Below are 17,723 nucleotides of genomic sequence, written 5' to 3'. Positions count from 1 at the left end.
AACATTAATTATACATGCCCCTCCTGCCAATGCCTGGTTTCACAATACAGAATTGTTTCCCCTCACTGCTCCCTCCCCCCTCCCCCCCCCATGCACCGGATAAATGGAAGTGGAGGGAAAGCTTTTCAAAACCACTTGCCAAGACAAGCAGAATCAAAAAAGCAGCTGCAGTCTCATCTGGCCACAGCTGGAGTGCTTGGGGGGAGGGAGGAGGGAAGCTCATGATTGAGCGACACAAAACCAGAACAACACGTCAAGTTCTCCAAAGCAGGGAGCTGCTTATCTCAAGCCCATTTGACCAAGGAGTGGGGAAGACTTTTCTAATAATGCTTACAATTGGCTTGCTGCGTTTTTCTTAAATGCTCCGCATATATTGGCTCGGTAATCCTTACAATAACCCAGAAAGGTTGGCAGGTATTGTTACCTGTAATGTGGGGTAACAGGACTGGCAGAGTGGCTTGTCTAAAACTATCCTGCAAACAAGAGGAGGTTGAATCGAGAGGCCGGCCAACTCATAGCACATGCTCCTAACCACCAATGCTACACAGTTATTAATGCTATAATAATTTCTTTCTCAACAGTAACTAATATTCCCATAATCCACTCCCACAATCACTAACTGAATAAAAGCAAAATAACATGAAAATTATCCCACAAATTTTGGACTTGCTTCAGGTTTTCCCTATCCACCTTCCTCAGATCACTCCTAAATTGTGGCAAAAAGACAGTAAGTGATTTTCAACATAAAAGACAGTAGCTATGCTTTAAAGATGTATTGGGAAAAATCTGAGGAATTCCAAATGAGCTAAATAATGATGAAGAATAAGAAAAAAAAATGAATAGGTTTAGAAAATTAAATGTTTAAAAATGACTCCATTTGGGCCTTACCTTTTAAAAATATTTATAGTTCTTTTACTTCCTGAAATTTTCAGAAGTGGAAACAAGCCATTATGTTCACCCCTAATCTCCCCAATCTGGTGCAAAGGACACTGCATATGCTAGGTTCCTTTAATGTGGAGAAACGGGGGCTATTTTCACATGCATGACTTTAGAAATGAGATACCTATTACCCGGGAACAGCTTCTGCTGGACCCGAGAGGCCAGAGCATGGGCTGTTTGCACTCTTATTAGTGCTCAGGTCACTACATCTCTTACAAAACCTGTGATCCTGTTCCTTAATATGGGATATGGTAATGATTCAGTTGCAGCTTACAGAACTGCTAACCTACACCACAGGATCTACATTGGGCTTAAAATTTATTTGGGAAGGAGATACAGGTGAGAATGTACATGGTGGTGTTTGGAATGTAATATGGTCTGATTGGCCAATAAAATCTGTCTTGGCCCATACCAGGAAAACCACAGCAGCATAGGAGCCACTGGTGCAAAACCACGAGTGACACCCAATATGCCTCCCACCTCTTGGTAAGACTGTGGTTCTAAGGGCAAGTACATCCACCTCTGGTGGGAGTGCCCACAGGTAGAGATACCTTGTGGCCCCTTGCTTTTCAAAGTAATAGCTGCAATTACTAAGAAGCTGATTCAATTGTCTCCTCTTTTTTGCTCTCCTGTTTCTGGACACAGTAATAAGATATTGCAAGATCTAGGAATTTTTTTCATGCATGCTTGTCCATCACACGGTAACAAAAAACATTACAGGACTCACACCTTATGTTTTAGTTCAAGAACGTTTGGAATAATGCTATTTGGGGAAAAGGTTATACTTTACCTCTAAACATTGAAAAGCACAAATACACCATTTTTTACTGCTTTCTAATCTTATTTCATACACAAATGAGCATCACTTATAACATCGCCTGACACTGGCCGGAACTCTTGAGCTAACTTTTCTTCTGCTGCAAATATGACTATTTGCCCCTATGGCTCAGTGCTGTCTTTTGCTGTTCTCTTTTTCTTTGTGCAATACTGTTTATTTCACGTTAAAATAAATGAAGAAATAAATACATTTTAAAAGACACAAGAGTTTAAAATCCGTGTTCCCAACCTTCCTATCATTTGCGTGTGCAGAGAGCGCTATGAGGGTCTTCTTGTTCATATACAATTGAGGCTGTTAAAACGAGGTGTGAGTGTGAGGAGGGGAGGGGAAAATCCCTCTGCCCCAATTTTCAAAACTGTGTTACTCCACCAGAGCAGGATTTTATTGATCCATGTTTTTTATTTTTATTTTTTTTTTAAATGGAGGAAGCATCCAGCCTGTTCCAACCCCCCATCGAAGTTCAAGCATCCGTGAGGATTATTAAAAGGCCGTTATGTCAGCGTTGGTGCGGCAGGCACTCCATCCCAGGCTCCTATCGATAATTGAGGATCTTAATGAACGAATCTGGCGGAGAAGAGAGTTGCCGTCAGCATGGAGACAGCTGGGATCATTTGCTCACCCGTCACCACTGGTGACGATGCGGTGAAAGATTTATCCAGGCTGATTGGAATCTCTCCCCATCCCCCCTAAACCCCCCCCCAAACCCTTCAGAAGGTATACAGCTGGGTTATAGCCACTGTCACCCACCCCAGCGTGGCCAAAGGATCTTGTTCACAAACCCAGCATTGAATATCCAGGACTCCCTAAGTGGCACATGAATATTGTATTGGCATGTGAGACTGCGCCTTGATGGAGGAACAGCTTTCAGAGTAATGAGTTTAAATAAATTAACTCCCCCACTATGTATCACTCTCCCCACCTCTAAAGAATGCCCTTTTCTGTCTCCTCATGGTTACTCTCTGAAAGAGTCCACAGGGCAAATTCCCAATAGATGGAATAAGAGCAGGGATGGGGAAACTGGGGCCCTCCAAATGTTGTCCACTCCAAATCCTTTCAGCCCCAGCCAGCATGGCCAATGATCAGGGATGATGGGAGTTGTAGTCCAGCAAATATCTAGAAGGCTACAATCCCTGGGTTGGTGAAAATGTGACTTTCCAGGTTCCCAGGGATTGGACCAGATGATGCATTACTGAAATGCACTCGCTTGTTTACAATATGGAAATAGCAACTGTGCAAAGACCCGGATTCAAACCAGAGACTGGCAGTGCAGGTGAGAGGAGAAAATTAGCATCTCCTCCTCCACCCCTCCGCCTACAAGCACCCCTACTCCTGAAGCATTGGGTGAACTTGCCAAACAAAATACTGTATCCTGAATCCTGCACACACGCGTGCACACACACACACACACACACACACTCCCCCCTCAATTCAATACTGATGTCAGAACAACTAAGTCACACAATTTCCTAACTCACATCTGCTACAAATGCTCCAAATTTTACAAAATGTTCTTGGGGGGGGGGACAGCAGTAACATGGAAGAAAGAGACTGGGAGATACTGAGAGATACGTGATAAAGTGGAAACCAAGAGGTAGGTGGTGTGTTTACACTTGCACCCCGTCTTGTAATGCGACATCTAAAATTCACTTTAGTTCCCCCACCCCCAATCCTTCACACCTCTCACACCCACGCAGACCCATGAGGCCGGCTAACTCACTTTTAGGGTTTGATGAAAAGTTCTGATTAAATATGAGATATGGGTCATGCCGTTTTCCAGACCTCCAACTCTGATCAACCAAGATAATCTCCCCACCCCCTCTGCCAATACTCTTTATAGAATGCAGACAGCAAAACTCCTAGGCACCTAGAAAACTGAAGCTGGCGCCTGGAAACTTGAAATCTCTTTTCTTTTTCCTCGCCCTGCCTTGATACTGTGCAACTGCTCCCCCCTCCCCCAGAACACCCCAATTCAATGCGCAGCCGTTATCCAAATGACAGCTACTTCATAGATTAGCTTTGCATAATTTATTCTGCCCCCAAGGTTCAGGTTTTCAGATGATTTAGAATTCCTTTCGACAAGGACTGAGATGAGAGAAGAGAAAGGAAAGAAAGGGGAGATGACAAGTGAGGAAGAGGGGGGAACCGGACTAGGCATGCATGTAGCAAATTAGCTAGCGATGGGAAGGAGGGGGGATCTTTCCCCCAAGGGATATTGCTCAGGCTTTGGGTCTGACCCATTCTCAGACACTTCCACATAGGTTTGATTGGCTAGTGACCCCGGTGAGTTTTGCTCCCCCACCCCCATTTGTTTGCATTCAGTTGTCTGGGGGGAGATAGGAGGTTGCCCTCAAACATAAGCAGGCCAGCTGCATCAGGCCACCTATTCCACCATTCTGTTGCCCATAGTGGCCAGCCAGGTGCCTTAGGAAAGCCCAGAAAAAGAATGATGACAAGCAACTTCCTTTGTTGCTTGTCCTAGGTAAAGGTAAAGGGACCCCTGACCATTAGGTCCAGTCGTGGCCAACTCTGGGGTTGCGGCGCTCATCTCGCTTTATTGGCCAAGGGAGCCGGCATACACCTTCCGGGTCATGTGGCCAGCAGGACTAAGCTGCTTCTGGCGAACCAGAGCAGCGCACAGAAACGCCGTTTACCTTCCCGCCAGAGCGGTACCTATCTATCTACTTGCACTTTGAGGTGCTTTCGAACTGCTAAGTTGGCAGAACCAAGGACCGAGCAACGGGAGCTCACCCCGTCACGGGGATTCGAACCGCCGACCTTCTGATCGGCAAGTCCTAGGCTCCATGGTTTAACCCACAGCGCCACCCACGTTCCTGTTGCTTGTCCTAACACCTGGTATTTGAGAGGTGTAACTGCCTATGAGGCTCCTTCTAGGTATGATGCTCATTAGCCAATGAGAAGACAAGGGAAAAGACCAGTGTTCAGCGGTAAAGCAGCCCTTCTGCATATAGAAGGCTCTAGGTTGAATGTCCGGCATTTTCGGTCAAAAGACTTAAGTAACAGGTGATGCAGAAGACCTTTTCATGATATCCTGGAGAGGCACTACCAGTCAGAGTAGACATTATGGGACTGGATGAGCAAACAGTCCAACCTGGTATAAGACAGCTTCCTATCTCCGCATGAATTCATCTAATCCTTTTCCCCCCACCCCAAAGGCCATCCATGCTAGCAGATCATCCCCAGACCTTCCATCATTGGATAACTAACTAACTAACTAACTAACTAACTAACTAACTAATGCAGGAACACTGTGTGAAGGCATCTACTGACAAATCAGCATCCCTGAGTGATCCAGTTCAGTTTTATATTGAAGGAGGGGAGCAAATCTTTCTCCCTTGCCCACCAAACACAGCTTGGCTCACTTGCTCAGGTTAGCTGGAGGCCAGGCTAAATGAGATGGGTCTGCCAAACATTATGGCAGCAGGCCCATCTTATTTAAACGCATGTCTGCCCCGTCACGTAGGAAGAGGATACCCCGATTTAAAGAGAGAAAAGGGTGTGCTAACTCTGTGTCCATAACTTCCTGGCTCTCATTCTAGATCAGGGGTCTGCAACCTTTAAGACAAAAAGAGCCACTTGGACCCATTTCCGAAGAAGAAAAAAAACTGGGAGCCGCAAAACCATTGCGACATTTAAAACAAATATATCTCCAGAGCCGCGATCTGACAGCGGGTGGGAAGGTGACGTCGGGACAGTGCATGACTAACGCACGCACTGCCCCCATGCGACGTCACAGCCAGTACAGCGCCCGTCACAGTGGGGAGTGTCAGGGCGCACAATGCGCCTCCTCCCCTCGCTAGTATCCGCCCCGGAGCCGCGGCAAAGGTGTAAAAGAGCCACATGCGGCTCCGGAGCCGCGGGTTGCAGACCCCTGTTCTAGATGCTCTTCCTTCTGCCAAGTTCTAACACCAGAAGGAGGAGGAGGGTGCTGCAAGGAGGGCCATGTTCAGTGCCTCTTCTCTCTCTCTCTCTCTCTCTCTCTCTCTCTCTCTCTCTCTATATATATATATATATATATAAGGGTGTCCCACTGGTGTCATAACACCAGCAGAAGATCGCTGCTATTGACATAAAACCAAAGTTATGATTTCCATTGTGCACGATATGCATTTTAAGAGTTTGTGCATGTTTATGATTGCCAATAAAATAAAATAAAAAGACTGTATATTGCAAATTTCATTATTTATTTTTTGCTTGTTTATAGTTTATACCAAGAGCGAGCAATTTATGCTGCACACCGGGCACAGTTATGGTTAGTTACGGCAGTGGTGTCCCACCAGTGGTGTCCCGTTGTCGTTGTTGTCGTCCCAACATACACACCCACACCCTACCGCTTTATACCTTTAAGGGGCAGGGCCACATTTAAAGGGGCAGGCCTGCCGCTGTCATTTCTCTTTTGCCCTGGAGCTATTTGCTCTGCAGGCAACTTTGTGCAGCAGCACATCTGCTCTCTGTTTGTGGCACACAGATACCAGCAGGGGGGCGAGGAGAAAGGAGATTTCTTTTTTTCTTTTCCCTGTGTGAGAGTGCTGGGATGGCAGAGGGGAGAGATCTTTTATCTCCAAACGGCCAATTTACACTTGACAAGACAAGGGGGTTTGCATGAAGCAAAGAAATGGGCATAGCCAAGCAGTTGGGGAGGGACACACACACAACACAGAAACACAGAACAACTCCAGGTCATCGACACATGCTCCTGAGTGTTTGGAGATGTAGATTCCCCTTTCCATCGCCAACACAGTTATACACACAGAAAATGCAGTGGTACCTTGGGTTAAGAACTTAGTTCGTTCTGGAAGTCCATTCTTAACCTGAAACTGTTCTTAACCTGATGTACCACTTTAGGTAATAGGGCCTGCTGCCGCCACTGCGCTGCCGCCGTGCGATTTCTGTTCTCATCCTGAAGCAAAGTTCTTAACCTGAGGTACTATTTCTGGGTTAGTGGAGTCTGTAACCTGAAGCGTCCGTAACCAGAGGTACCACTGTACATGTGAGCGGCAAACCAGCCCTCATCCGGAAGGGGCAGCCGTATAGCTAAGGAACTTAGCAACCCAAGTACCTCACTCTCTTCCCCTTGGCAGCAATTGCCCCACTGACTCTTAAAGGTAAAGGGACCCCTGACCATTAGGTCCAGGTGTGACCGACTCTGGCGTTGCAGCGCTCATCTCGCTTTATTGGCCGAGGGAGCCGGCGTACAGCTTCCGGGTCATGTGGCCAGCATGACTAAGCCGCTTCTGGCAAACCAGAGCAGCGCACGGAAACACCGTTTACCTTCCCGCCGGAGCGGTACCTATTTATCCACTTGCACTTTGATGTGCTTTCAAACTGCTAGGTTGGCAGGAGCAGGGACTGAGCCACGCTCCCATCGTGGGGATTCGAACCGCCAACCTTCTGATCAGCAAGTCCTAGGCTCTGTGGTTTAACCCACAGCACAACCCGCGTCCCTCACTGACTCTTAATTTCACCCAATTTCACCCTCGTCTCCACTACACTGGAGGGCACGGAATGCCCTGCCAGATCTTACCCCAATTCCCACTCTCATTTGCTCTACCCCCTCCACACACCCCAGCAAAGCCAGTCTGCCAAAAAAAAAAAACAACCCATCCTCCTGCCCTACACACACACACACACACACACACACACTTTGCAGACCCTTCGCAGCATGTTTGTGATTATCCCAGCCTCTCGTGATAAACGATGCTGTCAGGAATAAATTTAATCAGAAGCAGACAAGATTATTGTATTTATAACTTTTTACCGATCGGGCGGCTTCCAGGGGCCCGGAGGCAAGCAGACGCTGGAATGGGGGTGGGGGGGGGAGTGGTGCTAAGTGAGGGGGGAACACCATAGGTTGAACAAAAGACACCATTAATAACCACCAAAGTCCTGGGGCATCGTGGAGGGAGGGAGGGGAGCAGTGAAGGCAAAAGAGCACCGCATTTTTATTTACTTATTTATTTGGGGTGGTGGTGGTGTGAGCGTGTGCTATTTTGTCCATCTCTGTCATTTGTGCAGAGCGTGGAGTTTTTATCAAAGAGTTTTATCATCCCAGCGTTACTCGCTCTGGCCTAAATTTATTTTACACATTGATTTAAAGGCATAATTAAGGTCTTGGGGGTCTCCCCCTCCTTCACACACACAAGGCTCGGTGGCATTATTTCTTCTTCTTTCCCCCTAACCGCCCCCCTCTCAAGACACCCCGCCAAACTAATCTTTCAATTTAAATAAGGAAAGCAACAATGGGAAGGGAGAAAACAGTCTGTGTGGATTTTCCTCCTCCATCTCAATTGCCAGCACAGGGCAAAAAAAGGAGAAAAGATGGGGAGGGGATTTTATTAAGAAATATTTTTTACCACCTTTTAGGGTTAGCACCCCCCCCAAAAAGATATCTTCCAACATATAAATCCCCAGTAGAAAATCAATAACAACATTTACAAACATAACACCGTAAGAAAACAATTGGGGGGGGGGGACAGAAAGCAACAACATTCAGCCCACTGAAAATAAGAAAAGCAGACAAATAATTATACACTACAACAATGTAATTTAAATCCTCATTTAAGAGAAAGCAGTAAGGTAAGTAAATAATGGGTCTTTAGAGTCCCGTTAAAGGCTCGCGGTAATGGGGCTTTGTGTATTTCAACTGGAATAGAGTTCCACAGGTGTGAGTCTACTGCCTATATCTCATGAAATTTAGCGATATTATTTTTAAACAGAAACTGTAATACTTCCTCAGAACTTTGGGGGGAGGATGCAGGCAATAAACTGAGCTCCGAATTCAAAACATGCACCACCGTCATTTGTATGCATCAGTATCACTTATTAGAAGCCTTTAAACTGTGCTAAATACTTTAATAAATCTTTTTTTGCTCGTCTCACAGCAGTTGTGTAATGCATCTGATTCATGCCACAATAGCTAAACCAGCCTCTAAGATGCCAGAAACATCTTACTTTTCCTGTTAGGAATTCTGGGATGATCCCCATTTTACAGGTACAGAAAACTGTGGCCAGGCCTCACCCACAGGAGTAACTAGCCAGTTCAATTTTAACCCTCGGTTTCCCACAATCAAATCTCTGCAGCACACTGAGAGACTTTTCACACGTTATGGTTTCTATATGGACAGCTAGCATTTGTTTTAAGCATATATCTATGTTTGTGAAGTATGAAGAGAGGAAAGGGGTGTTTGTGGGGTGAAGTATTCAGCAGCTTTGTATAGTTCAGGGGTAGGCAACCTAAGGCCCGGGGGCCGGATGAGGCCCAATCGCCTTCTCAATTCGGTCCACGGACGGTCCGGGAATTAGCATGTTTTTACATGAGTAGAATGTGTGCTTTTATTTAAAATGCATCTCTGGGTTATTTGTGGGGCATAGGAATTCATTCATTATTATTTTTTCTAAATATAGTCTGGCCCACCACATGGTCTGAGGGACAGTGGACTGGCCCACGGCTGAAAAGGGTTGCTGACCCCTGGTATAGTTATTTGAAAACATGCATATTCCTGAAAGGCAACAGGGCAGGGTGAGGCTTGCTGTTAAATGTGCGCTGTGCACTCTACACAGCATTTGCCATAATGTGTGAAATGGCCCTGAGCATTCAGGCCTTGCCTGCTTCCGGTCCATCCTCAAAGTGGTAGCAACATAAGTCACAACATGAAAAGTGGGTCTCAGGGAGAAAGCCCCATGTCAGCTGTCAAGCAAGCAATTGTGGCCCAGCCCCCACCAAGTGAAGAACCCCACCAGAAAAACATGTCAGGCTAGGCTGGAGGAGACCAGGCACAAATCCCCACTCAGTCAAGAAGATAATGAGGTGACCTTGGGCTAGTCTCTCTCTCAGTTTACCTCACAGCTTAACATACTCTAATTCCCCAAACCTCTCTAAATCTCACAGGGATGTTGTGAAGATACAAGGGGCAGGGGACAAGAACCACCTATGCCACCTTTCTGAGCTCCTTGGAGGAAGGATGAGATTAAAAAACAACACATAACAGTTCTTTAGAGAGAAAAAGAACCTGACCAGACCATTTTAATAACTTTGATTTAAATGCCTATGCAAAGGTCTCGTGGTAGAAAGCTACAGGGCCAAAAAACCAGACCCCGGGGCTCCTTTAAGTGGCATTTCCCTACATATTTGATGATGGCACACATATATTCTGCTGCATAGCACGACGCACCAACAAAAGCTGAGGTAATATGCAGACAGTATAAGGTTGTTTTTTTAGCATGGGGGGGGGGGGGCTGGCCCAGAACATGTGAAGCAACAATAAAGTGCCTTTTCTATGCCCACCCCTCCTGTTTGGAAATAGAGGGAGGCAGAACCTCCCTCAAAAATAACCCCATTTGTGGATTGTGGCATTGCAGACTGCAGGTAAGCAGGCTTGCATGGTTGAATGTTCCTAAATACAAACACACACAAAGCAAAACCTTGTGCATAGGAAACTATGGTGTCAGGAAAAGGGTTCTAGCTCACTTCTATAGGCACAGGGAATGGTTTTGTATGGAGAACATTCTACTGCACAATTAATTACTGCCTGTTACAATTAAGGAACAGATCTACCACCCCATCTTAAGTTTGTGACAATGGGGTCTGAGTCAAAAGAGCACCCACGGGCGTCACACTGCCTCTGAGGTCTTCCTCTAGCACCCATGAAAATTCGGAGTCCACCCCACACCTTGTTGTGGCAGGTGTGCGTGAAAATGGTTACCCTTTTCTCCTTTGAAAATGTCCAAAAGGAAAGCAGAGCGGTATGTTTGGCACCAGCTTGGCTGCAGGAGTTGCAGGAAGGAGGAGTACAAACGATTCCGCTCTTGATTTGTGCAGCGTTTGCTCTCCCAAAGACGTCCCAAAGATGTTTACTCATGAAGCCTTTCTCACGAATGAGTATAGCCACAAGGCAGCAGAGGTTTAGGATGAGAGTTTTCCTTTTCCCAGACGGGCTCCCTCCCCAGGAGGACAAGCCCCATCTGCCCCTCACTTCCCTCTACAGCATGTACAGAAACTGCCTTCTTGACCGCTGGACTCGTCTGCTCAATCCACTGGAGCCTATCTTTGCATGACGGGGCAAGTCCCAACTCACGGAGGGTTTGAGAACCATCGTCTACTACCCTCACCTGGTCATTGTTGCATGGTGATATCTTCTAAGGGTCACAGATGAGAACTAAGTGTAGGGTGGGGACCAGAAGGAGCACAGTGTGTCCCTCGCTAGAGGTAATACCCATCCCCTAATACCCCACACACTCCAGAAAGGTTGGCACACCTGTTTTAAAGCAACTGAGAAACCACCGTTCTTTTCCTTTACATGCAATCCATTCCACTGACATACACTCACAGATAGCATGTCATGTCCCACACACTGCTTGTACATATTAAAATGCTGTGGAATGACGGACCTCTTATATAAGCTTTTTCTAAAAATAAATAAATAAAATAAAAAATAAAAAGCCCACATATTGCTTATACCTCTTCTGGGTTTTGCTAATTCCCAAAGACTTTCAGTCCAAAACTCGGTTGCATTGCTGGATGCCAGATTTCTATATTGCTTTTTTTAAAAGCTTCTCCACCCACCCCTCCCATCTTCTTTAATTCTTCTGTTGTGTGTTTCTCTGGCGTCTCTCTTTTGTTTTTGCTGGACCTTCATCACGGTCCCAACCCTGGACCTTATTTCCACACATTTAATAAGGAAAGACGGGAGGCCCAATCACCTTCCTATGAAAAATGGCTTTTTGCTTGCCTGAATTTGGGGGCAGGGTTCAAATTTACATTTGAAGCAATTTGAGCATGGGCAGAGGGCCTCCCTCCCATCCACTGCATAGCCATGGGAAAGGGTGCAAGGCTTTCAAAACAGGCAGGAGGTGCAGCGCTCCTTCTTAGAATTAATCCAGTGTCTCCATACTGCTTGAAAGTTTTTCTTTGCCCTCATGGAGTGGGGGGGTGTAGGTAGGGGGGAGAGGACCCAGCGGAAAAATATATCAAGTAACAGAATGCAAGGAGGGCCCCCACTGGTGAAGTGTTGGGGTGGGGGTGGAGAGGGAGAGAACCAATGCATAGCTCAGGGTCATGAAGGAGACTTTTAATATGGGCGGCGGCAGCAGGGGGGTGGGGTAGCGGGTGGAAGAAAGGGGTGCTTTGGTGAAAACAGGATCGGGCTAATCACAATGCTGCGGAGGAGGAAGAAATCACTCTGAGGAATTTTTGTGAGGTGGGAGAGGAGACATCATAAAGCCCATGTGCTTTTAATCAGCTCTATGGTTCAAGCCATGACCCCAGAAGTTTGCATCAAAGGCCAAATTTGGTAGAAGCAGAGGGAGTATATGTAAGGGAATTTGGGGGCGGGGGAGGGGAAGAGAGGGGGGCATGGGGAACTAGACGTGGCAATTTATGAGAGCGGGGAGGGGGGTGCATTTCTGTGCACACACGTGCTGCATCAGGACCCAAAGCAGTTAGAACAAGAGAGGGTTCCCTTCTGTTGTTGTTGTTTTATAAGAGAAAGAGATACTACCAGGTCCAGATTCCGGCAGAGGCCTATAGGCACAAGCTCTGGGATCCTACTGTCCCTTCTCAAAGGCACCAGCCTCTAGTCTCCATCCTCTTGCATCCCGAAACCCTATAAGTGCTGGGCACTTTCTGTGTTGAGGTCCAAGAAAGCTGGACTTTCAGATTAGGGCGAGCGAATAAATGGTTCCACACACGCTCGCCCCAATCTGAAAGTCCAGCTTTCCTGGACCTCAACACAGAAAATGCCCAGCAGTCTTATCTGAAGAAGTGTGCATGCACACGAAAGCTCATATCAATAACTAACTTAGTTAGTCTCTAAGGTCTACTGGAAGGAATTTTGTTTGTTTGTTTGTTTGTTTTGACTATGACAGACCAACACGGCTACCTACCTGTAACCTGCACTAACCATCAGACCTCTCCCAGTACAGATAAGCCTCAAAGTAAGAGGACAGAACCTAGGAAATCAAACAGAAGTCCTGGGATAGAAAGGGGCCTCATCCCCTTCCCCTAAAAACCAATGCCCTATAACAAAAACCTATTGTTTCTGAGGGAAAGGATCAGCCTCTTCCATTGCTGAACTACTCCCAAAACTAGAAATTCCTCCTTTAAACCCAGCGCTTCTTTGCCAATTTTTAGCGATGCTGGCCTTTTGGACAAAACAGGGTGGGTGGGTGGGAGAAAGCCATATTTTCTTATCCATGTTAAATGGATAACGCGAGCCCAGTCCAGTGGCAGAACATCCTGCCACTCATAATGCCAGTCCTGAGGCAGAAGTTTGGGGAGGGGGGCTGCTGCAATTTGGTTACTAAAATGGGCAGGGCGCAGTAAGTTCTATCTTCCATTCTTTCATGCAGCCAATGATGAAAATTACACAAAACCAAGTCTGCAAAATAGGGCGGAAAGCTCCCGCTTCACTTACCCAACCACATTTCACTCTTGTGCTTGTTGTGAGGTTGCCAACTGCTTTGCCCCGGCTGGAGTCCTGCAAGGACTTCCTCCTCTGCTTACCAGAAGTGATAAACCTCTTCCTCCATGCCCCACTGTCTCACAGCTTGCTAGCTGCCAGTGACTGCACCCAGCTAAACCAGACTCCCCCCCCCCCCCGCAACCACCACCCCTACCTGCTATTGTGCCTTATTCACTGTTAATTAAAACAAGGCCTACTTCACTACATCCGTATTAACTGGATCCAGCCGGGCTGTTAATGTGGCAGAGGCATAAACACTGCAATTATCAAATAAAGGCAGTTTGGAACGGGCAAAGGGGGGGGGCGCAAGGCCTGCATCAGGTGTTGCACTGAAATTACATATACTTTCCCCTACTATCTTCCACTCCACCAAAAAAAACCCCACCTTCTTCCATGGCAAGCCATAAACACAAGTTAGGAAAAGCTGCTTCCAACGTGACCCAGAATGCAGCAGCTCCCTTAGATGGAAGGGAGTTTACACAATTTTTGTGTGTAAAATTGTGTGTGTGTGTGTGCACGCGCGCACGAAGATTGTGCAGACTGTTTTTTGTAAAACAGGCTGGTTCCAGATTCCAAGAATGATTTGGAGGTGGGGGGGGCATTAACAGGATGGGAAGAAATGTAAACAAACGAAATACTTTATTGGGGCATGAGCAGTGTTTGGATTTGCATCCCTCACCATTAGGCAAGAGGGGCCTAGGTGCGCCTGATAAAGGGTGGGGGTAGGTCTCACCTTAAGGGACGAGGGTGGCACTGTGGGTTAAACCACAGAGCCTAGGACTTGCCGATCAGAAGGTCGGCGGTTCGAATCCCTGTGACGGGGTGAGCTCCCGTTGCTCAGTCCCTGCTCCTGCCCACCTAGCAGTTCGAAAGCACATCAAGTGCAAGTAGATAAATAGGTACCGCTCCGGCGGGAAGGTAAATGGCGTTTCTGTGCACTGCTCTGGTTCACCAGAAGCGGCTTAGTCATGCTGGCCACATGACCCGGAAGCTGTACGTCGGCTCCCTCAGCCAATAAAGCGAGATGAGCGCTGCAACCCCAGAGTCGATCATGACTGGACCTAATGGTCAGGGGTCCCTTTACCTTTACCTAGGTCTCACTAGGATTTCCTGCTTACTATTAGGAAGCAGGGCAACTACCTCAAGCAACAGATCCTGGGGGTTTTTTGCAGGGGGGGAGAGCAGTGGCAGATGTCCCCTTCAACCCTTCCCCTAGCTATTTCCCTGGAAGATGCTGCCCAGTCCCCACTGCTCATGAAAGGTCCAGATTGGCAGCTTCTGTGCATGGGTTGGGAGCAGGAGAACACATCTTGTCCTTCACCCTCAGGTGGAAAAATATTTTGGGTTGGCCCTGCTCAGGTGCCCAACTATTGGGGACATGACCTAAGTGAGGAAAGGGACATTTTTTGAACTGACATTCTACTGCACACGATCCTATCCTGCTTTCTAAACGGTTACTTCATCCATTTAAAGGTGGGCATCGGCATCCATAAGAGGTTCTGGGAGGAAGCCCTGGTTTCTATTGAGATTTGAACTGACAGCACCTCATGACTCCACCAGTGAGTCTGTGGAAGAAGACATGAGAGGACCAAAATGACCAGACAGAAAGCTCAGATATTAACCATTCCCCTCAGAGATTAGAGGGAAGTGGTATAGAAATTTAGGGATCCTCAAAACTCAAATGCACACCTGTTGGAGGGAGGGAGGAAGGGAAGGGAAGGGAAGGGAAGAGAAGAAGAAGAAGAAGAAGAAGAAGAAGAAGAAGAAGAAGAAGAAGAAGAAGAGCAGCAGCAGCAGCAGCAGCAGCTATAAAGACCACCTGCAACCCAATTTTTAACGTCAAGGCTCTGAAACAACAACAACAGTTGATTATTTGTACCCTGTCCATCTGACTAGGTTGCCTCAGCCATTCTGGATGGCCTTCCAGCATATATAAAAACATCATAAAGCATTAAACACTAAAAGCTTCCCTATACAGGACTGCCTTCAGTTGTCTTCTAAATGTTGTATAGCTACTTAACTCAACATTTTATGAGAAGGCGTTCCACAGGGTAGGTGCCACTACCGAGAAGCCCCTCTGCCTCGTTCCCTGTAACCTCACTACAGTGGTATCACAGGCTGCAGACAGAATCCGTTCCAGAGGTCTGGTTGGATCCTGAGGTTTCCGCAACCTGAGGACCGCTTCTGCGCATGCACACGCAGTGAAACCCGGTCAAATACTTCCGGGTTTGCCTCTTTCGCATCCTGAAGTTTACGTAACCAGAGGGTTACATAATTGGAGGTACTACTGTACTTACAATGAGGGAACTGCCAGAAGGCCCTTGGAGCTGGATCTCAGTGATGATGGGGATGGAGATGGAAAGCAGAGCCTCTGAGCATGTGCAAAGTGTCTTCATGTCACCTAGTTAAACCAGTCATTGCTATTTCCAGGGCAGAAGATGTTAATTTGTGCAACCTCTCGGTTTTGAAACTACACATGCGAAAACACCCCCAAGTACATCTTGGCCCCAGAAGAAGTGGGCACCATGCCAGCGCAACTTGGAGCCTCGAGGCAAAAGGAACCAGTCTTGTCAGCTCTGGGAAAGCTGAGGTGGGTGAACTTTGCCCCACTGAGCAAATGCTAAGAATGTGCTAGACAGAGCAGGCAAGTAGGTGGAGAGAAGGGCAGGGAGCCAGGATTCAGAGAGAATTCCCTGACCTGAGATTTCAGGCTGGGAGGAGGGGAGTCTAATGGCATTTGCGGGGTGAAAGGGAGCAGCTAGGAAGCATGTGAATCGTGGCCTTCTGCAGCACACTGGACTTAATTTAAGAACTGTTTCCCCAAAGTTATGCACTGAATTCCTGAGGCTTTTTAGTGCTTACAGGCTAATGCTGCTTCAACAGTCCTCCAGAATCTGAGCCCTTGCCTGTTGCACATTGTACTTGAGAACCAGCACTACATGAATTCTATGCAATGTGTTCTAATGAGAATATGCAGATTGAGGCACTATCTCTTTGTAAAAAAAACCCTCTCAAAACCAACCACAGCCAGGATACATCAAAGTTCAGTGCCAAGCCCTAGAACATGCAGAAGCTCATGTTCTCAAGGCGTCCTGCTGCACACAGGACGGAATAACCCCTGGGAATCAGCAGGAGTCCCAGATCCAATGGCGCAAGTCCCAGGCAGTCCAACTTAGGGGTACCCACATCAGCCAATATATTTCACACCCACCCACTCTGGGCCTCCTCATTCATTGAACATGGTTCTCCCTGGGATGCAGTGCTAGGAGCTTCTTGGTAGGTCTGCAGCTTCTACTATTAAGTCCAAACTAAGGTGGGCTAGAGGGAAGCAGACGGCCAAGAGAACTGAGAAGCTACTAGCTTCCATACCTCATACCAGAGCAAACGGGTTTAAGTACGGTATCAGCTGTGACCAAGAAAGGGCTCTTTCCGCTTCTCCTGTGCCTAGAAAGCAGGGTCAGGGCAGCCTTCCGCTTGCCCCGTGCTTTCTAGCCATCCACCAGAGCGGTTTTGCCTTTGCCCTGCCACCTTCCCTCTCTGGAAAACCCGTTCCTTCTTGCTAAATCAGAGCAAACATCAACCTGGAGAAAACCTGATTGACATTTGATCCAATTCAGTGGTAAACACTGGGTTTCCCTGAGGGAAAGAGGCAGGGCAAGCAGACGTGTGGATGAGGTTAGAAGAACGTAGCATTTCCCACAGAATGAATAGAAACCCAAATTCTAGATTCAGTCAACAGAGATTTAAGCGCTGGCTGCATTTCCTCAAGAAGAGAATGCACATAACACATGAGGTTTTGAAAACCCACATTTATCCATACTTGACCGTCACACTTTACGTTTTCAAGTGCATGCTTAAATATCATAGGGATGCACTTAAAAAACGGAATGTGAATTCACTTCTTAATTGACCATGCCAGAGGTCTTTATAGGTAGCAACCTGGAAAGCAGAAAACGACCTGCATTTAGCAGGGGTTTTTTTGTTTTTGGATAAAGCACTTTAACCAATTTTGAGATTTGGCCTTCTCGGTCCGTGTGCTTGCTGTTCCGTTAACTAAATCAATCTGGGTCTACAGTTTGCTTTAATGTATACGGTTTGACATGGATGTTGTCCTGACGATTATTTTGCTTTTCGTTTCAACGTTTTAAACTCTATTACTGTCATCAAGGCTATTTTGTCAGTGCCTTTGTTTATTTTTCAATTGCACTTGTGCTTGAAACGAAACACTTAACCGAAAGCTGAGTTTTCAAACATACACAAAAACACAAACATGCTAATTTTCTTGGTCCCATACCTCGCCAAGCAGACCTGAAATCTTACTCCATCCGCAAACTGGACAGACTAAAATTCAACATTAAAAACAGAAAAAGCACCCATGGATGAGGAAAAGTGAAACCTAGGAGGCCCAGCTCCTTATCCTACTCGCCTTCCCAACTCTACACGCAAATTGCTGAAACAGAACCAAAGGA

At 46.8% G+C, this 17,723-nt stretch overlaps 1 protein-coding gene and 2 long non-coding RNA genes across 3 annotated transcripts in view; 1 reads left to right on the top strand and 2 right to left on the bottom strand.

Annotated features, from left to right (window-relative positions):
- RARA (retinoic acid receptor alpha) overlaps positions 1-17,723 on the bottom strand; it is a 160,985-nt gene that overhangs the window by 89,356 nt on the left and 53,906 nt on the right. The window lies entirely within an intron of this gene.
- On the bottom strand, positions 5,978-11,233 carry LOC310829899. The gene is made up of 2 exons (XR_014557423.1): positions 7,245-11,233; positions 5,978-6,887 (listed from the first exon to the last, which is right to left on the bottom strand). It is a non-coding gene; the product is annotated as an uncharacterized lncRNA (long non-coding RNA).
- LOC310829889 lies at positions 9,500-14,935 on the top strand. Its single transcript, XR_014557411.1, has 3 exons — positions 9,500-9,602; positions 10,338-10,477; positions 14,728-14,935. It is a non-coding gene; the product is annotated as an uncharacterized lncRNA (long non-coding RNA).

Source organism: Podarcis gaigeae, assembly GCF_964106915.1.
Source record: "Podarcis gaigeae genome assembly, chromosome: 13".
NCBI classification, from domain to species: Eukaryota; Metazoa; Chordata; class Lepidosauria; order Squamata; family Lacertidae; genus Podarcis; species Podarcis gaigeae.
Note: the sequence above shows the minus strand (reverse complement) of the source record. Positions and strands in the feature narration are given on the sequence as shown.